Genomic DNA, 22,200 nt, shown 5'->3' with positions numbered 1-22,200 from the left:
TGCTGTCTGTTTAGTTGTTAATATTAAAATAAAAATAGGTAGTTCCTTATATCAAGTTTACATTTTATTGTTGAGAAAGTGAAACAACGTAGCCAGGGTGATGTGAATGAAGTTATAAAGTACACGGTTCCCTGTGAAGGTTGACGCGTGTCCTCGGTATGTTTTCCATATCAAACTGAGAAGAAAGTTTGTAGCCTTGATCAAACTTGCGAAGTCTGAACTTACAAGGAGAAGATTCAGGACTGAACTGTGTGTTAGGCTACTTAATATTGAGGAAAAGCCCCAATCAGAGAGGCGAATGTCTAAAAACGGCCTCTCCAGCGTTTTCGAAACGATCCGTTTTCAGCGCTCGAGAACTCCGGCGTAGTGTGGACGGATTCTGTCAGTGTACAGCGGTCGGTGCGGGCCACAAAATATTGCACTGAGGGCCGCAAATGGCCCGCGGGCCACGAGTTTGAGACCCCTGCACTAGACTAACAAGCCCTGAAGTAGCACCCAGCAGTGCCACAAAAAATGTCTGTGAAACCGGTCTAAACTACTTTTTGTTCATGTTGTTTTTGTTACGTGCATCAGCAACCCCCATGGATGCATATTTTAGTTTACAGGCAGTAAAAAATGGCCCAGTGGCCTAATGGATAAGGCACCAGCCTTCAAAGCTGGGGATTGTGGGTTCAAGTCCCATCTGGGTCGTTTTTGATGCAGTTCCTTTTAAGTTGGCTGTGCAGCACAATCCAGTGTGACCTTCAAAAAGCTAGGTTCATACCCTTAGGTCAAAAAGACATGACAATGGAAATCTCTTCAGAGAAGCTCTTTTGTCATTAGGTGTACACACCAGATCGTCTGAAAGCAATAGGAATCCTAAAGTGCTGTTTTCTGAGTTACAGGAACTTACTGAGTGATACAACAGATATAGTAAATGCTTGTATGGGGCCAGTTGCCTAATGGATAAGGCATCAACCTTCCAAACTGGAGATTATGGATTCAAGTCGTTTTTGTTGGGTTACTTTTAAGTTGTGTGAAAAAATCCTGACCACTCGAAGCTTAGGTGTGATGATCTGAGGATAATAGTTAGCTTAGAATTCTCAGACTTGCTGCACACTTCAATTAAGATTCTTCCAATCTCGCTCGAATCTCACTGTCAAGTTAGAAACTAAATGGTTCCGCTAAGCACTTTTAATGGAGATCTTGACTTCAATTACCCCGTGGCTCTCAACTCACGGTCTCATGTTAGGTGGATGGTGATGAAATGCAAACAAGAAAATAGCTGCAGAAAGGTTGTGATTTCAAGTTAATGAGAGTGGCCTTGACTGGAATTCGAAACTCTCACGACCAGTCATACTATACGCTAGAACCATACCCCAGGACCAGAGACGCGAATGTGAATGATTGCAGAAAGAAAATGTTTGGCCATTAGTTCTTATTTGACGGAATGCAAACTGGCATTGAGATCCTAAAGTGCAGTTTTTCATGCGGTGGCATCTTGTTGAAGGCATACAAGAGATCCTTGATAGAAGACCGATGACATGGCCCAGTGGCCTAATGGATAAGGCATCAGCCTCCGGAGCTGGGGATTGTGGGTTCAAGTCCCATCTGGGTTGTTCTTGAAGGTCTCACTTCTACTTAGGAGCAATGTTTGGTAGATGAAACACAGTAGCTGTGAAAACCTTCTTGAGATGTGTTTGCATGGTGCTTGCATATAAAGCTGGTGCGTTGTTCAAGATCCATAAACAAATCTAACAACCGAATCATTGCCACTGCTATTTTGTCTGTATGATTGTACAGGTTAGACTAATTCAGATTAGAAATCAACCAAATGTTTATTAACTAAGGTCACAGCAAAAGTTGCTTCAATTAACACAGAAACACCAAAGCATCACTGCTTTTTCTGTGACAGACATAGGGCTCGTCTGGGATTTGAACCCAGGACTTCTTGCAACCAAAGCAAGAATCATACCCCTAGAACAATGAGCCCTTTAGAAGCACTCTGCAGTGCCACAAAAAATTCTGTGAAACTGGTCCAATCTACTTTTTGTTTATGTTGTTTTTGTTACGTGCGTCAGCAACTCCCTGGATGCATATCTGATTCAGTCCTCCAGCATCTTTTTTTTCCTTCAAATTAAAGTCTTTTACACTAAAATCATTATGAAGTTGGTCTTTTGTTGCTAATTATTTATTTATATTATCTGATATATAACTAATTCTATTATATAGCTTTATCTCTTAACCAGGAGAAGGAGGGAAAATGCACTCACTCACTCAATGCAGTCGAATCAATGAGCAAAACACAACACATTAAAGGTTACCAAGACATATATCACAACAAGAGAGATCTATTATGGTACAGGCACAAATCAAGCAACAAAGAAATCAAGAAAGCAACTTTTAATCAGAAACTTCCACACCACAGCACATCAGCTTCTAAATGCACCCACTCTGTCTAAGGTAGGCTCATATTATATATATATATATATATATATATATATATATATATATATATATATATATATATATATATATATATATAGCAGCCGGGCATAGTTAATCTGAAAGCAAGTTGGGCTGCGGTCAAACTAGAGTTTGTGCTTGCAAAATTCTTTTGTACAGCGCTGCAAAATAGTGCGAGATAAAACAATATGATTAGACGTTGCTAAAAGCGACTGATTGCTCCATATAGCTCATGTTTTGATCTTCTATTGGTCTCATGCACTCACGTGATGCGAATTTCAAGCTTTGGTCTTACCAGATGCTGCAATCTAATCGTGGGAAAGACACTTGCTCCTGAGCAGATTCGAGCTTGGGGATGTGTTGCTGTCACACCAACAAGTCTGCCATGAGTTTCAAAGAACACATTATACTGACTAGTTGCCAACTTAAATGTACTCTCTCATTTCCAGTGTTCACTGAGAATGCGCACACACTCAAGCAGTTTGGCTGTGTTTAAAACCACATCTAGCAGCGGTGGGATTTGAACCCACGCCCCCAAAAAGACTGGAGCTAAAATCCAGCGCCTTAGACCCCTCGGCCACGCTACCCTGTATGGATTCATGCAGTGGTCCCTTTTCTGCCAAATTTTACGGAAGCAGAACAGCAGAGAGGACGCAGAGCTTCCTAGTGAAGCCCTTCAACTTTGGCCAAGGAGTCTACGTTTGGATGTGAGCGGAAGCATGCAGTATCACTTTGCAAGTCTGTTTGCTCAAGCAGAGAGGTCATCCCAAGCATCCTAAAAGGACTGCCTGGCAGCGGTGGGATTTGAACCCACGCCCCCGAAGAGACTGGAGCCTTAATCCAGCGCCTTAGACCGCTCGGCCACGCTACCTTGTCAAGTTGCTTTCCCTGAGCAGTTTTCATACCAACAAAACAAAACAAAGTATCAAAATAAACAAACTAGTTAACACATTACGAACTAAGAATCAAAAGATGAACAGGAGCAAAACACTAAATGGAGCGGCATCTAGATGAATAATCGCCGGGCTTGCGGAGCACCGCCAGCCAGACTGCCTGAGCGCAAGCCATCACCGAGCTGAGGGAGGGCGAGAGACTGCAAGACAGAGAGAGACAGAGACGCCATTGCTGTCAGCCTTATATAGTGGGAATCCCCAGTGACGTCACGGGCTTCATCCAATCCTGGATAAGCTGGGTAGAAACACTCATCCTAGTACTTGATCGCAACAACCACAAACCGGGAATAAATAGATTAATTAAATAACACAGACCCACGTAACACCCTTCACCTTAAGTGAATAAATTGTAGAGAAGAAAAAACATATTACCTGAAACAAAAACTACAATTTATTCTATCAGACGCGTGATAAAGCGTCCACAATAACATTATCCTTTCCACGGATATGCCGAATGTCTAGTTGAAACGTTTGTAAAAACAAACTCCACCTCATCAATTGCTGATTGTGGTTTTTCATCCAACTAATGAAAAGTAAGGGGTTGTGATCTGTGTAAACAATTAAAAGATACGAAACAGAACCAATATAAACATCAAAATGTTGGAGAGCAAGGACAAAAGCGAGCGCTTCCTTTATAAAGGTTGAGTAACCTAGCTGATGTTGATTAAATTTCCGTGAGAAGAAACAGACAGGGTGTTTGATTCCATTTATATCTGTCTGGAGGAGAACAGCACCTGCACCAGTGTCACTTGCATCAACAGCAAGAATAAAAGGAGAAGAAAAATCGGGCGCAGATAGGACTGGAGAACTAATCAAAATGGCTTTTATTTTCTCAAAACTCATCTGACATTCCTCAGACCATTTGAATGGTATTTTTGGACTGAGAAGGTCAGTTAAAGGACAAGCAACTACAGTAAAATTTCTACAAAAATTTCTGTAGTATCCAACCATCCCTAAAAAGCGACAGAATTCACGGCGCGTAGTGCAATAATATCCAGCTGCAGGCCCGCAGAACCACACACGTTTTAGGCACACACAATCTAGGACACACAATCTAGGCAAACCATATATGGTTACGACAGATGTTAAAGTTATAACGTCTTTTTGGACATCGTCATCGATATATTTTGATATATATGGTTAATAAATATTGTACACAATAAACAATACTGTTTACTTTACTTTATTTCACAAATATTGCGATTGAGACAGCCGAATGGGGAGCATTGTTTCCGATCACCATTCAATATAATAGAGTGAACAGTTTTTAATCAGTCATTATAGCTGATCAGTCATTATTATCTGACAATAATATGGCGGATACTCGTTTGCTGGCCTTGCTGAATGATCTCATTTGGACAGATTTAATTTATATAACGGATTAATTTATGATGAAGGAATAGCAAGTTAATATAGGCAATAATACATTATATGTAATAAAAATCTTTTTACATGTAACAAATGTATAACAATATATTAATATTTTACTCAAGCGATTTAATAGTGTTTATAAACTAATATATTAGCTTAATTTTCTAATAACCTTTTAATTATTGATTTCCCACATTTAAAACTGTAGTAATTTAATACTACAGTAATAGGAAACAAATAGGAACAAATTAACTATTAATAAAAAAAAAATATATATATATATATATATATATATATATATATAACACCTTTAACAGTGACAGTTTACTAAAAGATAGTAGTTTATTTATAAACTTTTAATTATAATCAGTTAAGATAATCAGTTTATAACTATATATATATATATATATATATATATATATATATATATATATATATATATATATATATATATATATATATATATTGTTTAAATGGTTAACAATAGTAGGCTAATTTATTTTAAAGTGACATATTATTGTTTGCTTTTCATACCAAGTATAATAATATTAAGAGCTTGAATTAGTTTATTACACTTAATCCAACAATTAGACGGTCTATTATGTTTTCTTTGTGTATATGGACACATGAATGAAGTCATAAGTTTCTTTAACCTATTATTTTTATTTACATAATTTAAGTTCAAAAACTGCAGAGATGTTAAAATGATCGTTACGATATAATAATAATAATGACTGAAATGGGAAACCATATATGTGAAATTCAATAGATGGCGATAATGCTAAGAGTTAGTTACCATATATGGTTTGCCTAGATTGTGTGTCCTAGATTGTGTGTGCCTCAAACGTGTGTGGTTCTGCGGGCCTGCAGCTGGATATATCTCGCGTAGTGGGCACTGGAAAATTACGAATTGCCTCCACCTTTGACTCGACCGGACGATTTGTCCACCACCCACAACTTTCCCAAGTCACAGTTGCTCGACCAAATTCACACTTTGCCAAACTGATAGTGAGGTTGGCATTCGACAGACGGTTGAATAAGGTCTCTAGTTGTTTTATATGCTCAGACCAAGACGTGCTATAAATAACCAAGTCATCCAAATACGCTTCGATGTTCTGCAAGTCTTCAATTACGCGGTTTACTAAACGTTGGAAAGTGGCCGGTGCGTTTCGAAGGCCGAAAGCCATTACGGTGTAATTTAGAAAACGATCCGGTGTAACGCAGATATTTCCTTAGCACGGTCACTAAGGCCCACCTGCCAATAACCTCGGAGCAGATCAATTTTTGAAACAAAAACAGCATTCCCAACCCGATCCATGCAATCCTCCATACGAGGTAACGGATAACTATCAGGCTTAGTGAGATCATTTACACTTCTAAAATCAGTGCAAAATCGAAATGTGTTGTCAGATTTCTTTACAAGCAAACAGGGTGAACTCCATGGACTAGAGCTTGGTTCAGCGATGTTATTTTCGAGCATGAAATTTACCTCTTATTGCATCTGTTCTCGCTTTTCTGGACTTACCCGATAAGCATGCTGTTTTATTGGTAACGCGTCACCCACATCAATATCATGCTCAATTAAAGACGTACGGGTAGGAACATCCGAGAATAACTCAAGATGATTTTCAATAAGACCAACCACATCCGATCGTTCAGCAACTGTTAAATAGGAAAGATAAAAGTCAAGGTTTTGGACAATCTCAGAATTTTTTTGTCTTCCCGCCACTAACTCAGGAGCAGGAAACTCCACGTCTTCCTCCTCCAACAACACGCCGTCAGCAACAATGGGACACAAAGGACTGATCAACGGATTAGCACTGGACCGCGCACGGATGATCAGGAATTTCAGCACCGGACAGCGCCTTGTCAGTCGAGTCTCTGTGGGCAACACAGTTAAAACAGCAGCATTCTCTCTAGACACATTTGACGATCGTTCAAAGTAAGGCTTAAGCATGTTTATGTGACACAGCCGAGTTTTTTTCTTTCTGTCAGAAGTAGCAATCACATAGTCAAGTTCACTCACCTTTTCTTTAACTACATACGGGCCATAATAGCGAGCCTGCAATGCAGAACCTGACACTGGCATCTGACATCTGTAAATTTGATGATGGTGGTGGATCTATTCACAGCCCTGCAGTCGATGGTAAAAAGGGAGTAGAGGAAGGGGCTCAGCAGCCCTGTGGTACACTAGTGTTGGTGTGACGCTGGTGGAGCAGATGTGACCTGATCTAACATTTTGAGGTCTGTTAGTCAGAAAGTCCATAATCCAGTTGCATAGTGATGTGTCGATATCCAGGTCTCTTAGTTTGATCAGTAACTTGGAGGGTATGACAGTGTTGAATGCTGAGCTGAAGTCCACAAACAGCCTTCTTGCATAAGTGTTTTTATTGTCCAGGTGTGTGAGTACAGAGTGAAGTGTTATAGAGACTGCATCCTCTGTGCTCCTGTTGCCACGGTAAGCAAACTGATGTGGGTTTAAAACAGTTGTCATGTCAACTTGCTGCAGTAAACAAAGCCAAGTCCGTAATCCTTGCCCCGCCTTTGCGCTCTTCTTATTGGCCCACTGCTCTAGCACTGAAATATCAGCTGTCAATCACTCAGTTAAATGGACATCCCAAACGGGCCTACACTGAGTAAACTAATATCGCTACTCATGAAAAGACCGGTATTGCTATTAACATGACGTATGCATATAATAAGGTGCAGTACATGTCAAAAGCATCAGTGCAGTATCAGACAGCACCCGTGAGAACAGCACAGTTATATCGTTAACAGATTTATTCATGTCAAGCAGTGCGTGCAGGGCCGTTGGGCACTCTGTGTATCTTTTGGACACTCAGTTACAGGGGCGTAGATTTAGGGTGGAGTGTGGGGACATGTCCCCACCAATATCCACAAACTACCAAAATGTCCCCACCAATAATTTAATTCACTTAAAAACATCGCACTGTCAGTATAAACCTAGACATGCCGAAAGGGTTAAATCACGTTCTCTCCTCCAGTCGCACCGCCCCCAAACACATATGAACATTGTGATTGGCTCTGCCTTTCCCTGCTGTCATGTGAGTGGCTGCTTTCAGACCATAGTTTCAGATACAAACAGCGCCAAAACAACTGCGCGGGGGGAATTTCCCAATGTGCGAGGTGTAAGACAGACACGCACAAGTTAGGATGGAGGTAGCAAGAAGAGGTGGACATAAAGAGCTTTTTCCAACGAAAAGTGTAAGTCACATAAACTCAAGTTCACTACTAAATGATTTCATGATGATAATGCCGTTATGCTGGTGTTTTCACCGATTTTACGTTCAGTCTAACGTTAAAGCAGACTAGTCTGTAAACAATATTCCCTGAAAACTAACTGCAGAATAAACACCTACATGTAAACGTATATGACCCTGCCAGTTCTCCTAATCTCTTAGAGTAACATCTCCAATTTTGGTTGAAACAATTTGTCAGAAAAACTACAGCCTGTGCTCCATCTTTTAATAATACTGAGAGATGTTTAATTTGTACGAAAAATAAACGAGAGTCTTTATTAAACTCTCTCTTTATCAGTTATTAAACATCATTTTAACATTGCACTTTCAGGCCTGTAGCCAGCTTATTGAAAGGGATTATTTGTTTTCTGAAAAACTGAACCTTTTTGCAGTTATTCACCTGATTTTCTGTTTAATTGAGGTATAAATATGACATTTTAGTGACATATTAAGAACTAATTTTTGCTGGATAATCCTGTTGGATAGTTATTACAACTACACTTTTTGATGTACCAAAACTATTTCCTACCATTTTGTCAAATTGCTTTATTTACATATTTAAACGGAAAATTTTATTACAGTTTTATAAATAATAAAAATACTTTGAACTAGAAATTAGGACTTTAAATTCTTAGAATAAAGAAATGAAGTACAGTACAGATGCCTAAACCTCTAAATGCCGTGTAAAATGAGCATTTTTCTTAGCCTTGTATATTTATGTTCAGTTATTTCACTTTAAAGGCAATGAAAATAACGTATTTGTCACTATAAAAGGTAAATCACTGAGTCCACACACAGGAGTTGGAGAAAAATGCTCATTTTAGAAGAAAATATTAAATGGCATTCAGAGGTTTTTGCATCTAAACTCTTCTAATATGTAAATATACTTATTTTTAAAATACAATTTTTTATCATAATTTTCTTTGGGAAATTTGTTAAAACTTGATTTAAATTAAAAACTGAAGCCTATAGGCAAATAACAAACTGGCCGGCACATTCAACCTTCCTCAGTGAGAATTTATCCATTTGAATAATGAGATAAATTCAAACATAATAATAATAATAATCCAACTGTTGGTCTTTCAAACCACTTGACCCCCCTTGGCTAACCGCATGACTATTTAATTTAACTTAATAAATTGTAAGAAGAGAGGATTAGTTAATAATACATTTTCATAGCAGTTAAATAATAAATAGCAATATATATATATATATATATATATATATATATACAATATTCATTCTTGGCGGGGGTGACTCGTCCCCAGTCCCCACAAATGTCAGGTGCAAACCTACGCTCTTGCTCAGTTATGTTATAAAAATGTATTTTCTTGAGATAACGGGACGAGGCATATTTTCCTCACGCTTGCATTTATACTGTTGATTTCAAATGCAATTAATATGTTTGTATAAAACTTGTAGTAATGATGCTTATGATTGGTGGGTGCGACTACATTTTTGCTGATGCGCCTACATTTTTAAAGTTATGAGCACCGGTGCTACCAAGCAAAAAGGTTAATTTCGAGCCCTGCTAATGGGTGATGCCGTGGCAGAGTGGGTTGCACCTTATCTCACAGCAAGAAGTATAGGTGAATTGAGTATGATAAAATTGACTGTAGTGTATGAGTCTCTGAATAAGTGTGTGTGTTTCCCAGTGATGGGTTGTGGTTGGAAGGGCATCTGCTGTGTAAAACATACGCTGGATAAGTTGGCGGTTCATTCCACTGTGGAAACCCCAGATTACAGTTTTTTTTTCATTTGTTTTGCCACAAATTTCAGAACCCTGTTATCAAATTTCAAAACTCGAAACATTCACTACTTTAAACACAAACTCTCCAGTGTTCAATACTCTGCATGCTGCATTCATTTGCTTTGAGAAGTCTTGCATTTGAAGGATCATTGGTTCACATAATCCTGTTATCATATAAATACTACAGGAACAAACTTTAGATCACCAGCACACAAGATACACATTGTTACAATAAACAATCTTTTACAGTCATTTTTGTTTAAAATATATGATACAGGTTTCATAATGGTTTATACATAAGTGTAGAGGGAACAGTACAGACAGTGGATACACTAAACTAAGTTTATTCCAACGCAATCTCATGGCAATTCGTAACTTTTTGATTTAGTGGCTAATTCTCATTCCATCATAATGTAGGTTGACTGTTATTTTTTTTCACTGCAAGTCCCCATATAGAAAGCTGATATATGGCATGATATATGGCAACATATGGAAATTACAACTGGTCCCGACATACTGTATTTAAAATCTCATAATAGTCAATAATTTGTCAAAATCCGTTTACATTTTTTTCAGCCATATCACGTGTGTGTGTGTGTGTGTGTGTGTGTGTGTGTGTGTGTGTGTGTGTGTGTGTGTATGTGTGTGCATAAAGAGGCTCTTGTACAACAAATCCAAAAGGCTTGATCTCAACAATAGCTGATAGTCACTTTTGCACTTTTGCTGGAACTTGATTCCAGGGTCTCCTGTTTACAAGACAGGCACTTTGACCAACTAAGCTACAGCGCCAAACGACCTTGACAAGGGCTAACTTTTTTAATCGAAAAAATAAAAAATAACTAACAACTGTAGCGCTGCATGCACTCTTAACAAAAAGCCACCCTGGCACCTGTACATTAGGCACTGCTGGGATTTGAACCCAGGATCTACTGTTAACAAGACAGACGCTTTGACCAACTAAGCCACAGCTGAAAAGAAGGCAAAACGTTTTTGCACACAGAGACTAAAAATACACAGCGAGTCTAAAAATGGCAAGCAAAGAAGTTGTTTAACTCTATTTGTCACAGTATTCATTACGCCTCAAAGCTATACAATTTTATAATTCGATCCGGCAAGCTCTATAAAACAAGCACGCGCACAACCTGGACTAAGGCGCTGCTGGGATTTGAGCCCAGGATCTCCTGTTTACAAAACAGGTGCTTTGACCAGCTAAGCCACAGCGCCCCAAGAATTCACCGTCAGAAACATTTGCCCAATAACAAACATCAAAGGAGAAAAAACAATACACAACAAAAACCAGCATGTCAGGATGCAGAAAATGCCGACAAGATGGACGTGGTCTTTTAGAGTCTGGATGATCATGTCTCAAACTTGACCGGTAATCTGGCCTCTCTTCAAGATCATAGCAAAAAAATGTGTGAATTTATTTTTATTTAATCTATCTTTAATCATGTGTTAAGTGTTTTTTGGAACCTCCAGTTTTATTACATCCAAACCCAGAGTCAGCTCGGAAAATGGAAATCAGGACAAACATATGCTATTGGCCATTGAAAGAGTTTCAGATCAGAAAGCCACTCTGCCATAATCTGAGGGAAAGGTGCAGTTTGGATTTGAACCTAGCACCTGCTGTTCCCAAGACAGGTGCTCTGGCCAACTTTGTCTTAACACTAAAAGAAAAAACCTCTGGATATGATACTTCCAAATGCAGTTTCATCTAAGACAGTAGGAGGGAAGCAAAATTTACTATGCTTTCTACTCAGTTACTTTGCACATGCATAAAGAGGCTCTTGTACGACAAATCCAAAAGGCTTGATCTCAACAATAGGTGGCAGTTACTTTTGCCCAAAACCACAGGTTGCCTTCGAGTCATTCCTCAAGCCCACTAGGCCCTACACTGTTTTCTAATCTCCCTTATTTAAAACAGCTCAATTTAGTCATCGGCTTTATTGTAGAGTACCCCTAGTATCTGAGCCTGCACTGCGCAATGAAAGAAAGAAGCAAAACGGGATGGACAGATGCCTAAAATATTAGAAACGCACCACACCTTAAGTCAGTAAAGAAGAGGAGTCAAGCTTGTGACTCTGGTGGGACTCGAATCCACAACCTTCGCATAGCTTAACTCACAACCAAGAAGACCAATGCGCTATCCATTGCGCCACAGAGCCTGAGTGCTTTGCTACCTCTAGCACTGTTGCACAGAAAACACTTTTTAGTACTCTCTGGCCCATGAAAGAATGGCCAACTGTCAACAAGGCACTGCTGGAATTCAAACCCAGGATCTCCTGTTTACTAGACAGGTGCTTTGACCAACTAAGCCACAGCGCCAAACGACTGCAGCAGGGGCTAATTGTTTAATTCGAAAAAAGAAAAAAAAAACTAACAACGGTTGCGCTGCATGTGTGAATGTCTGGACTTGAAATATTAAAGTCCAATTGGTTAGGCATTACCACACTATGCTATATAAAGCCATCATCCAAAGCCCTCTTGAACGAGCAGCGTTCTAAAGGGTTTGAGTTTTGTTAAGAAACCGACTGCTAAACATCCCGCTGCGTAAACACTCGTTACTCTTAACAAAAAGCAACCGTGGCACCAGTACATTAGGCACTGCTGGGATTTGAACCAAGGATCTCCTGTTTACGAGACAGGCACTTTGACCAGCTAAGCCACAGCGCCACAAAACTTTGCTGTAAGAGACATTTGCCCAATAACAAAAATCGAAGAAGAAAAAATAATACACAACAAAAACCTTATTTAAAACAGCTCAATTAAGTCATCAGCTTTATTGTAGAGTACCCCTAGTATCTGAGCCTGCACTGCGCAATGAAAGAAAGAAGCAAAACGGGATGGACAGATGCCTAAAATGTTAGCTCTGCTGCACAGAAAGCACTTTTTAGTACTCTCTGGCCCATGAAAGAACAGCCAACTGCGGACAAGGCACTGCTGGGATTCAAACCCAGGATCTCCTGTTTACTAGACAGACGCTTTGACCAACTAAGCCACAGTGCCAAATGATTGTGAAAGGGGCCAATTGTTTAATTCGAAAAAAGAAAAAAAAACAAACAACGGTAGCGCTGCATGTGTGAATGTCTGGACTTGAAATATTAAAGTCCAATTGGTTAGGCATTACCACACTATGCTATATAAAGCCATCGTCCAAAGCCCTCTTGAACGAGCAGCGTTCTTAAGGATTTGAGTTTTGTTAAGAAACCTACTGCTTAACATCCCGCTGCGTAACACTCGTTACTCTTAACAAAAAGCAACCCTGGCACCTGTAGATTAGGCACTGCTGGGATTTAAATCCAGGATCTCCTGTTTACTAGACAGGCGCTTTGACCAACTAAGCCACAGCGCCAACGCTGAAAAGGAGGCAAGACGTTTTTGCACACAGAGACTAAAAACAGACAGCAAGTCTAAAAATGGCAAGCAATTAACTCTATTTGTCGCACTATTCTGTAAGGATCTAAAAAATCTGACCCTGAGAACTGTTATGAAATTTCATTAGACAAGAGAAGTGATGAAGAAACCAACTGTTCCACTGTTCTATTCAAATCACAGCTGACAATGAAAACACAGACTGGAGAAACAAAGCTACACTACAACAGAATCGAAGAATGCAGGAATGCATCCTTTACTTTCACCCCAAGCCTCCCTTCTTGACCTTTAAGCGACTTGCTGATCAGAGCACATTTCACATAAAATGTTCAAGGTTTTAACATGGTGTATCTTGCAGCGTTATATTCATGTTTGGTATCATTTTAAATGTCTCTGTGTGATTGGTAAAGTGGTCTTAATTTTACAGTAATAGTTCACTAGTATATGTTGATTTGGTTTTTGACTTCTATAAGATCTTGATAAGATGCTCTCCCTCCTCAGAGATGGTAAAGTCCTCAAATTCACCAGGCCAGGGTTTCTGTGACACTTTTATTGTCTTGAATTTATGGCTGTTTGTTTTGACTTGAGTATATAAGGTAAGATGTGCTTTAGGACGGGGGAGATCTTGTAAAAAGACACCCCATTGCTGCATCTCTGAGACTTATTGAGACTTATGCTGCAATGTATTTCTCTGGTCATGTATGCATCTCTAACTCTTTGATTTATCTTTGATTAATGGATGTTGTATTGTTACAGTCTCATCTCTGAATTGGCTTCCTGATGATTTATTATGTAATTGGCAGAATACAATTGTGTCGACATATTGTCCGTGAGAAGAAGCGCAAACCCGGGGCGTGGAACTCTGAGCGATGTTGGTCCCTAATGAACATACAATTAGAATATCGGACCTCAGAAAATATCAAAACTCTAAATTAAATCATAAATGATGAATGTGATCCGTTCTCACAATTAGAAATACAATCTAAATTTTATGATCATTTAAATTGGAGTCAGATTGAATTCGGAGGTAAAAAACTGATAAAAATAAATTCTAATAAATAATTAAATTCTTTTCAGAAGCACTAGAAAAGGCTTACATACATTAAACCTTCAACCATGCTGTTAGTTTTGTCATTGGGCTAATAGATGGACTCCTACACTTTTCCTTCTCTGGTGGAGTCCGGACTTTGGCACATATTTGTATATGTATGATTCTGCAACTATTGTCGGTAAGATGACTTTCAGTTTTGCCATATGAAAGACAGAGCATATGAACGACAAGAATGGGATTCGATGGTCTCGGACATCTCGTCATGTATGTACTCATTTTCCTGATGGGGGCTGGACTATGGCATTTCTGTATGTATTTGCTGCTATTTTTGGTAAAGATGACATTAAACTTTGCAACAACATCCTTCAAAACGATAAGAGCGTGCGAGTAAAACACCTTCCACGAAAGAACCGGCCTCTTTCAAACGCCAAAGCATTTGAAGGACAAGGATGAGATTCGATGGACTCGGCCACCTCGTCATGTATGTACTCACTTTCATGATGGGGGCTGGACTATGGCATATATGTATGTATTTGCGGCTATTTTCTATAAAGATGACATTAAATTTTGCAACAACTTTCAAAACAATAAGAGAGTTTAACAACTTTTACAGAAACACCAGTCTCTCGAATGCCAGAACATATGAGCGACAAGGATGGGATTCAAACCCACGAGTGCAAATGCACAATAGATTAGCAGTCCATCACCTTAACCACTCGGCCACCTCATCACGTATTTTCCTTTTTCACTGGTGGAGGCTGGACTGTGGCACATATTTTTATATGTATGTTATTGTAACTATTTTCGGTAAGATGACTTTCAGTTTTGCCATATGAACGACAGAAATGGGATTCAATGGACTCAAATTTCAATGGAAACAATTTCAACCTTTGACCAATCAGAGTCGAGACAATGTTAAAGCCAGGGAAGGAACCGTTCCAATATTCACCGCTAGGTGTGCAGTCAAACAGGTTAATCAGATGTCAATCAATTTTCTGAACTGAGCCGAAGGTACACGAAAGAATGACACGGTTCTCTGGGGGCGGGTCAAAGGTCAAAAAAGTTAATTGATTTTCGACAATCAGCATCATTCGACATAGCACAGCATCGTTTTGTGTGAAGTACTGGATTTTTTTTGATAGTGATTTCTTAAAAAAAGGTAAGAAAATCTACATAATTGCTCGTATTAATGTTTTAGTGTGTTGTATTTCAAATTTTGATACTTTAATCTAAAACCGTTTAATTTCTTGGAGAAAAAATGTCTGGAAAATCCCATAAAGCCATGTCAGACGCTGACTGGATTTCATGTCTGAAAAAGTTTGCCAGAACAGGAGTTTGGCCATCAAATGAGGGCAACAGGATCAGGCCTCTCCTCTGCAAAAAAGTGGCATGAGATTTATCAAAGGGTGTGTATTTCGTTTACATGATATATTGTTTTGTTGAAATTTGCTTAACAGAGTAACGTTAACTTGTTAGGCTTTAGTACATTCAGTACAGTATCTATGTAAAACATGTCATACTTGTTTTTAAACAATAATGTGTTTTAAATTGCATGTATTTTGAGATTTACGTCGAATAATTTAGTAAGTTTGACCGTTTATGAGAGAGATTTGAAAAGGTGGGGGAATGGATTATGAGTGTACAGTATACAGCATGTGGTTTTAAGGCCTGAAATGTTCCTGTCCAGTTCCTCTTATTCTTTTTCCTATAGAGGTGAAGTTGGTTGTATATTAGGATATTCAGACATTCTCCTTAATAATATCATTTCAGAAAAGTATTCTTTGCAAATTCTAAATAGGAAAATCATATTAGCAGACAATGATTAATGATGATAAAAGTACAGCATTGTTCACAGTGAATTAGATAGTGTAAATGTTGTTTTTAAATCATACTTGCATGCTAATTCCAATCGAATATTCAAAGTAATATGGTAAACAATATAGAGACTGCTAAATGAACGAATGTGCGAATATAAAACCAACTTTACCTCTATCTTTTTCTTTTCGTTTTAGAGAAACAAACTACAATTACATATTAGATAAATATTACACACATTCTAGAAACAGTGATAAATTAATTTACAGAGCTATTGTGTGCTTCATTAAGGGAGTCATTGAGTTAAAATTCTTGTTTAGTTATAAAAGTTTTTATTGTAAAATATTGTATAAAATTATTTATTATGTTTTTCATGATTTTTTCAGACTGAGAAATGCTCATTGCAATATCGTGGGCAGAGGACCTTGCTTGGAGGTGTGCTGAAATACACATGTGGTTTTTTTTCACACTCAAAATGTATATTTATGAATTAATATGTGTTTATTATTATTATTTACTAGAATGGCTTTCCTTCTTCATGATTATATGTATTTTTGTGATTATTTTTAGCAGAGTACTGCCTCTGCTGCTCCAGCACAAATGGTGCAACAACCTGCCCCTACTGTACCTGCTCAAGATGTGATGGAGACGAGACAACTTAAGGCCCAGCCCCAGCCCCCGTCTACTCCACCAGTGGCATCAAAGATTTCACCGCAATTGTCAATGGTACTTTTTTTAATTAAAAATCAAAAGAAATGACAATTTCAGTGTTTCAAGTGTTCAGGGTGCTCAAAGTTCATTCAAAGTTCTAAACATAAGAGAGAAAAGAACAAAAAGCAATAAAAAAGTTAAGGTGTTGTTAGAGACCTGCTTCTTTTCACACCTTTTGTACAGTAGGGGGTAGCATTTTATTTTATTTGTTAATTTTGTATTCATTCTGTTAATATTTAACTTACTTATTTTTGGATTTTTTTATTCTATGTTCATTACTGTTTTGTTGACCAATGTTATATAAATATTTCATTTATAAATGACTGGTCCTTGATTTTTAAGTCCACTTTTCGTTGGTTTCTGTTTGTATTGAACATTTTATATATATTGTTTATTTATATTGGTAATATTGTATTGTTAGTAACTAATTTATTATTTTTATATTTTCTACTCTATATTCATTACTGTTCTGTTGACAATTGTTAGATAAATAATGCATATATAAATAACTGACTTCTCTTTGACTTTTAATTCCATAAACACTGTAGCTCTATGACACTTCTATAGATCATTTGTACGTCAATATATATATATAAAGCATACTAACTTAAATGTGTTTTTATTTAGTAGTTGTTGTAGCATTGTTATGCTTCTGGTTATTATTGTTCTGATAATAATCAGAAGCATAACAATGCTACAACAACTACTAAATAAAAACACATTTAAGTTAGTATGCTTTAAATTTCATAAAAGAATATCAAAAAACACAATAACAAAGTGCTTAGGCATATTTTATTTACCTTGGAGCATTATACATTCAAATTATTAGTTTATTGAGTAATAAGAAACAAATAACAATAAAGCGTCTTTAGCTGGATTCGAACCCCCGTGTTGGTGAGCACCTGCAATAGAAATCAATGTAACTCAAAATGCGCATTTTTAACACAGAACAGTATCCCTAATGCATGACGTAAATCAGGTCAAGGAAGGCGTGTATGGGAAGCTAAGAATGCACCTTACCTTCGTTTCCCCCTCACACGGGGCAGGGTGGTACCTTTTGGAGCGGGAGCGCTTAGATGACAGGGCGGCGTTTTTTTATTGCCTTCCATGCGGTTCATGCTTCCCGGGAGCAAAAAATGCTACAGCTTCTCTGGAGGGCAGGCGGCATGAAGTTCCAAGAACATTTCCAGAGTCTGAAGCAATGATGACAAGATGCTCCCATTCCTGACAGGTAATCGCTTGACATTCGGTGTGGATCTGTCAAATGTCATGACTTGATGTTGTACAAGGATTTGACGAAAAGTTCTGCAAATCCTATTGCCTTAAAAATCAACGGCATCCCAGGACATTCCACTACATGGCATTCCAAGACAGTTCTTTTGATCTCCTTTCGGTGCACTTGCATTAAAGCCCTCGTCCATTTTTTTGTTCACATGCTTTTCCGAGTTGCTGTGCACAATGCCTTGATCACAAACCCCTTTAAAACTTTCAGTTTAAAGTGCCTATTAGGGTTGCCAGGGACATTACTACGCTGCATGAACTTTGGCGCAAAGAGGATGATGCGGCACTTTGTCACTTGGATAGAGAGGGTGCTCCCTGCAGAGCCATTTGAGCAGAGCTGAGCTCCAGCAAAGGGGAGCATGAGCTCTCGCTCCTCCTGTAAGCTGTTTTAATGCGTACACCAACCCCACCCCTAACCCTACCCCCAGTGACATCACTCGTAGAAGAAGTGCAAAAAAGGAGGAGCTCAAGCTCCCCCTCGCTGGAGCTCAGCTCGCCCAAATGGCTCTGCAGCGAGCACCACATGCTTGGATATGACGCCAGAGATTTAAAGACTTGAGCCTGAACGTTTAGCCAAAGGACTTGTTCGTCAGAAGTGGGATTTGAAACCACACCTCCAGGGGAGACTGCGACCTGAACACAGCACCTTAGACCACTCGGCCATCCTGACATGCTTACCTGGCATGAGCTGTCTCCCAGGACGCACACTGCAGCACTGTGACATGGAAGCTGTTGTTCTACATTCTGCCCTATGCCAGCAGTCCGCCTCGTTGGCGCAGTAGGCAGCGCGTCAGTCTCATAATCTGAAGGTCGTGAGTTCGAGCCTCACACGGGGCAGGGTGGTACCTTTTGGCACACGGGAGCGCTTACATGACTGGGCGGCGTTTTTTATCCACTTCCATGTGGTTCATGCTTACCGGGAGCAAAAAATGCTACAGCTTCTCTGGAGGGCAGGAGGCATGCAGTTCCAAGAACATTTCCTGAGTCTGAAGCAATGATGGCAAGATGCTCCCATTCCTGTCAAGTAATTGCTTGACGTTCAGCGTGAATCTGTCAAATGTCATGACTTGACGTTGTACAAGGATTTGACAAAAAGTCCTGCGAATCATATTGCCTTAAAATCAACAGCATTCCAGGACATTCCACTACATGGCATTCCAAGACAGTTCTTTCGATCCCCTTTTGGTGCACTTGCATTAAAACCCTCGTCCATTGTTTAGTTCACATGCTTTTCCAAGATGCTGTGGACAATGCCTTAATCGCAAACGCCTTAAAATTTGCAGTTTAAAGTGCCTATTAGGGTTGCCAGGGACATTACTACGCTGCATGAACTTTGGCGCAAAGAGGTTGATGCGGCACTTTGTCACTTGGATAGAGAGGGTGCTCCCTGCAGAGCCATTTGAGCAGAGCTGAGCTCCAGCAAAGGGGAGCATGAGCTCTCACTCCTCCTGTAAGCTGTTTTAATGCGTACACCAACCCCACCCCTAACCCTACCCCCAGTGACATCACTCGTTGAAGAAGTGCAAAAAAGGAGGAGCTCAAGCTCTCCCTCGCTGGAGCTCAGCTCGCCCAAATGGCTCTGCAGCGAGCACCACTTGCTTGGATATGGCGCCAGAGATTTAAAGACTTGAGCCAAAGGATTGGTTTGTCAGAAGTGGGATTTGAAACCACACCTCCAGGGGAGACTGCGACCTGAACGCAGCGCCTTAGACCACTCGGCTATCCTGACATGCTTACCTGGCCTGAGCTGTCTCCCAGGACGCACACCGCAGCACCGTGACATAGAAGCTGTTGTTCCACATCCTGCAAAAACTCCAGCAGTACGCCTCGTTGGCGCAGTAGGCAGCGCGTCAGTCTCATAATCTGAAGGTCGTGAGTTCGAGCCTCACACGGGGCAGTGTGGTACCTTTTGGCACACGGTAGCGCTTACATGACTGGGCGGCGTTTTTTATCCACTTCCATGTGGTTCATGCTTACCGGGAGCAAAAAATGCTACAGCTTCTCTGGAGGGCAGGAGGCGTGAAGTACCAAGAACATTTCCTGAGTCTGAAGCAATGATGGCAAGATGCTCCCATTCCTGTCAAGTAATTGCTTGACGTTCAGCGTGAATCAGTTAAATGTCATGACATGACATTGTACAAGGATTTGACGAAAAGTCCTGCGAATCATATTGCCTTAAAATCAATAACATTCCAGGACATTCCACTACATGGCATTCCACGACAGTTCTTTCGATCCCTTTTCGGTGCACTTGCATTAAAGCCCTCGTCCATTGTTTTGTTCACATGCTTTTCCGAGTTTCTGTGGACAATGCCTTACTCGCAAACACCTTAAAACTTGCAGTTTGAAGTGCCTATTAGGGTTGCCAGGGACATTACTAGGCTGCATGAACTTTGGCGCAAAGAGGTTGATCCGGCGCTTTGTCAGTGTTACTGTATCACTTGGACATGGCGCCAGAGATTTAAAGACTTGAGCCTGAACGTTTAGCCAAAGGTTTTGTTTGTCAGAAGTGGGATTTGAAACCACACCTCCAGGGGAGACTGCGACTTGAACACAGCAACTTACACAGCTCAACCATCCTGACATGCATGCATGGCCTGAGCTGTCTCCTAGGACCCCCGCCGCAGCACAGCGTAATGGAAGCTGGTGTGTCACAGCTTGCCAAACTGCTGCAGTTCGCCTCGTTGGCGCAGTAGGCAGCGCGTCAGTCTCATAATCTGAAGGTCGTGAGTTCGAGCCTCACACAGGGCAGGGTGGTAACTTTTGGTACACGGGAGCGCTTAGATGACTGGGCAGCATTTATTATACCCTTCAATACGGTTCATGCTACCCGGGAGCAAAAGATGCTACAGCTTCTCTGGAGGGCAGGCAGCGTGAAGTTCCAAGAACATTTCCTGAGTCTGAAGCAATGATGACAAGATGCTCCCATTCCTGACACGTAATCACTTAACGTTCTGTGTGGATCTGTCAAATGTCATTATTTGACGTTGTACAAGGATTTGACGAAAAGTCCTGCAAATCCTCTTGCTTAAAAAATCAACTGCATCCCAGGACATTCCACTACATGGCATTCCAAGACAGTTCTTTTGATCTCCTTTCAGTGCACTTGCATTAAAGCCCTCGACCATTGTTTTGTTCACATGCTTTTACGAGTTGCTGTGGACAATGATTTGATCGCAAACACCTTAAAACTTGCAGTCTAAAGTGCCCAGGGACACTGCTACGCTTCATGAACTTTGGCGCAAAGAGATTGATGCAGCACTTTGTCAGTGTAACTGTATCACTTGGACATGCCAGGTCGTGCTAGAGAGTTAAAGACGTGTGCCTAAACGCATAGCCAAAAGTTGGGTTTGTCAGAAGTGGGACTCACACCCTTGCCTCCAGGGGAGACTGCGACCGGAACACAGCACCTTAGACCGCTCTGCCATACTGACATGCTTGTATGGCCTGAGCTGTCTCCTAGGACCCACATCGCAGCACAGTGACATGGAAGCTGGTGTGTCACAGCCTGCCCAGCTCCTGCAATCTGCCTCGTTGGCGCAGTAGGCAGCACGTCAGTCTTATAATTTGAAGGTCACATGCTTTTCCGAGTTGCTTTGGACAATGCCTTGATCGCAAATGCCTTAAAACTCGCAGTCTAAAGTGCCCATTAGGGTTGCCAGGGACACTGCTACTCTGCATGAACTTTGGCGCAAAGAGGTTGATGCAGCGCTTTGTCAGTGTCACTGTATCATTCGGACATGGCGCCTAGGGATGTAATAATACACGATATGAAATCGAAATCGCGAATCTACGATCCTGTGTCGCATTGTGATAAAGGAGATTCGCGACACACCCCGTGACTACCTTTCCAATAACGTCACGCGTGCCTGCAAAAGTTGAGCTAGTTGAAGAAGAACGTGAGGAAACAATTTTTTTTCACCCGACATCACGAGCACTGCTCCATTTATGCCCTTGCAATATGCGTTTAGCCGGGAGAGCTCGCACGGAGCTCTTAGTAAGGGACCGTCTGAATGTGTCAGGAATATCAAAAACAAAATTAACGTAACCCCGCTTGACAATAGACAACGGCAGAAACATTGCAAATGCTGTCAAAGCGGCCGGATTTTCACAGCATATACGATGCTTTGCTCACACTGTTAATGTGGCTGCACAGAGAGGGATGGGCGTTCACCAGATGTCACGACTCCA

General features: G+C 40.2%; 1 protein-coding gene, 1 long non-coding RNA gene and 8 other non-coding genes across 10 annotated transcripts in view; 5 read left to right on the top strand and 5 right to left on the bottom strand.

The window, feature by feature from the left end:
* Window positions 1-22,200, top strand: part of LOC148680730 (uncharacterized) — a 90,318-nt gene that overhangs the window by 40,548 nt on the left and 27,570 nt on the right. The gene's annotated exons all lie outside the window — the stretch shown is intronic.
* On the top strand, window positions 1,526-1,598 carry trnar-ccg (transfer RNA arginine (anticodon CCG)). Its single transcript has one exon. It is a non-coding gene; the product is annotated as a tRNA-Arg (tRNA).
* On the bottom strand, window positions 3,235-3,316 carry trnal-aag (transfer RNA leucine (anticodon AAG)). Its single transcript has one exon. It is a non-coding gene; the product is annotated as a tRNA-Leu (tRNA).
* On the bottom strand, window positions 10,108-12,136 carry LOC148680735 (uncharacterized). Its single transcript, XR_015943026.1, has 2 exons — window positions 12,037-12,136; window positions 10,108-11,984 (listed from the first exon to the last, which is right to left on the bottom strand). It is a non-coding gene; the product is annotated as an uncharacterized LOC148680735 (long non-coding RNA).
* trnat-ugu (transfer RNA threonine (anticodon UGU)) lies at window positions 10,930-11,003 on the bottom strand. Its single transcript has one exon. It is a non-coding gene; the product is annotated as a tRNA-Thr (tRNA).
* On the bottom strand, window positions 12,379-12,452 carry trnat-cgu (transfer RNA threonine (anticodon CGU)). Its single transcript has one exon. It is a non-coding gene; the product is annotated as a tRNA-Thr (tRNA).
* On the bottom strand, window positions 12,712-12,785 carry trnat-agu (transfer RNA threonine (anticodon AGU)). The gene has a single exon. It is a non-coding gene; the product is annotated as a tRNA-Thr (tRNA).
* On the top strand, window positions 18,774-18,846 carry trnam-cau (transfer RNA methionine (anticodon CAU)). Its single transcript has one exon. It is a non-coding gene; the product is annotated as a tRNA-Met (tRNA).
* trnam-cau (transfer RNA methionine (anticodon CAU)) lies at window positions 19,834-19,906 on the top strand. Its single transcript has one exon. It is a non-coding gene; the product is annotated as a tRNA-Met (tRNA).
* trnam-cau (transfer RNA methionine (anticodon CAU)) lies at window positions 20,688-20,760 on the top strand. The gene has a single exon. It is a non-coding gene; the product is annotated as a tRNA-Met (tRNA).

Source organism: Danio rerio, chromosome 4 (genome assembly GCF_052040795.2).
Source record: "Danio rerio strain M-AB ecotype USA chromosome 4, GRCz13ab, whole genome shotgun sequence".
Lineage (NCBI taxonomy): Eukaryota > Metazoa > Chordata > Actinopteri > Cypriniformes > Danionidae > Danio > Danio rerio.
Note: the sequence above shows the minus strand (reverse complement) of the source record. Positions and strands in the feature narration are given on the sequence as shown.